The following is a 2,342-nucleotide window of genomic DNA, read 5'->3' on the forward strand; positions in this document are numbered from 1 at the left end:
GAGAGAGCCTCAGCAGCACCCCGCCGCCGGCTCCCTCAGACTCTTGGTGACTGTCCTTACTAACCCCAAGTTGGAGACACTGCTGCAAGCATCACAAAGTATGATTTCAGCCAATGACAGTAAATTTCATGCCATGCATGTTTTCTCGGGTTGCCTCTGCTCTCGTTGACAGATGTATTTCCAATGAATATTCATAGAAACCGGAATCCATGGCAAGAGGCAATGTAACTGTCATCTCGGAATTCCTCCTCCTGGGACTGTCAGAGGTGCCTGAGCATCAGCCTCTCCTCTTCAACCTGTTCTTATCCATGTACCTGGTCGCCGTGGTGGGCAACCTGCTCATCGTCCTGGCCATCAGCTCTACCCCCAAGCTCCACACCCCCACGTACTTCTTCATGGCCAACCTGTCCTGTGTCGACATCTGCTTCACCTCTGTCACCATACCAAAGATGTTGCTCAGCATCCAAACTCAGAACCAATCCATTCCCTACACTGGGTGCCTCACCCAGATGTATTTTCTCATTTTGTTTCTTGAACTGGACAATATCCTCTTGGCAGTGATGGCCTATGACAGATTTGTAGCCATATGTCGCCCCCTTCACTATGCCACAGCCGTGAGCCCCAAATTCTGTATCACCACAGTGTCTGTGGCCCTGATTGTCACAAACATCTACCCCTTGATCCACACCTTCCTTATGGATACGTTGTCATTCTGTGCGAGTGTGAGAATTCACCATATTTTCTGTGAACTGTACGCATTGCTGAAGCTTTCCTGCTCAGATACCCACATCAGTGAGTTGGTTGTTTACACCCTAGGGAGCATTCTTTTTGTCACTCTATTCCTCCTTATTTCTCTTTCCTACACGTACATTTTCTCAACCATCCTGAGACTGCGTTCTCCACAGAGCAAGCGTAGTCTTTTCTACTTGTAGTTCTCACCTTGCAGTGGTGTCCTTGTTCTACGGCACCCTGTTCGGGATCTGTCTGAGGCCTTCCTCCTCCTACACAGCTGAGGATTCTGTGGCCACAGTGCTGTATGCAGTGGTGGCTTTACAGCCTAAGGAATAAGGACATGAAGGGAGCCCTAAGAGGCCTCCTCAGCTGGAGAAAGGTCTGCTCTTGGTGACAGCAACTCCTGCCACCGAGCAAAGATGCCTTGTCTTCTCCTCCCCCCTTCCTGTGGGAAGGGCTGTCCCGAAGGTGGACCCGACAGGTATCCAGCTCTGCCCGGCGTTCCTGCTGCCATCACGTTCCTCGGCTCGTTTCACCAACACTCTCCAAGTGACTCTCGCGTGCCATGCCCTGCGAGACTGCTAGAGACCTCCCCTCCCATTCTTTCTATGTCCTCCGCGGTCCCTCTTGGACCCTGCCTGCCCCACGAATTGCTACGACAAGCCCCCGTCAGCGTGGGAGACTCATAGCCAGTAGCGGAGCACCTTATGGGTGCTGGCCAGTGTTTGGAGCGGTTGTGTGTCTCTAGTCACTCGCTGTCCAAACCGCCCTGTGCGTGAGATGTCATCCCTCCCATCTCCTAGATGCGGAAAGGGAGGCCCAGAGAAGGGAGATGGCATCCCACCCTCTGCTCCTGCAGGAATTCTTTCTTGGACTGAACGGGAGGGGTCATCCGCCTTCTCCAAAGAACGAAATATGCGACTGGGTGCTCCTGCCACTGGGTGGCGGCAGACGCTCGCGTTAGGACTTCACGGCACGCTCGCCGGGCTCCTGAGCCGCGCGGCGACAAGCGCAGGCGCCCGGTGCAAACTCCTGTGCGCACCTGCCTGCGCGCCCTCGGCCTTTCCTGGCCTTAGTCGTACTTGCTGAGTTCACAGAGAACATTACCAGGTGAAGTGAGGACAGTGGCGTCACCACCACGTCCAGACCTATGCCTAAGGGTAGGGATAACGGCGGTGTGGCCTTTCCGGGTGCCTTTCTCTCCAGGGACGGAGGGGACCGTGGCCCGCCCCACGCGCTCCCGTGCACGACGGCCCTGAAGGTCTCCTGGTGCCAGGCGGGGTCTGAGTCCCGTCCCTTGGATCCGGGCGCGCGTGGGACCGCTTCCACCGGTGGAGTACAGTAGAAGTGATGCCGTGTGACTTCGGAGCTCGGTGGCGAACGGCGGTGCAGCTTCTGGAGTGTTCCCTGGAATACGCACTCTGGCTACCCTGAGCTGCCTGAAAGAAGGTGGACGGCCTGGGGCGGGTGGGCTGCGAGGAAGCCACGCTGCGTGAAGGGGCCACGCGGGGCTGCGCCGGTCCACTGGGCCCAGACTTGAGGCCCTTCGGCCGGACGATGGCGAGCGACGAGGGAATGAGACCTCAGTGAGTTCCAGCCCCCACCTGCTG

The 2,342-nt window shown here is 56.7% G+C and overlaps 1 pseudogene; it reads left to right on the plus strand.

The window, feature by feature from the left end:
* Positions 1–209: 209 nt before the first annotated feature.
* LOC142866404 (olfactory receptor 1N2-like) lies at positions 210–1,068 on the plus strand (annotated as a pseudogene).
* Positions 1,069–2,342: the final 1,274 nt, after the last annotated feature.

The sequence above is a fragment of the Microcebus murinus genome, unplaced genomic scaffold, assembly GCF_040939455.1.
Source record: "Microcebus murinus isolate Inina unplaced genomic scaffold, M.murinus_Inina_mat1.0 scaf005_hap2_Mmur4.0, whole genome shotgun sequence".
Taxonomy (NCBI): Eukaryota; Metazoa; Chordata; class Mammalia; order Primates; family Cheirogaleidae; genus Microcebus; species Microcebus murinus.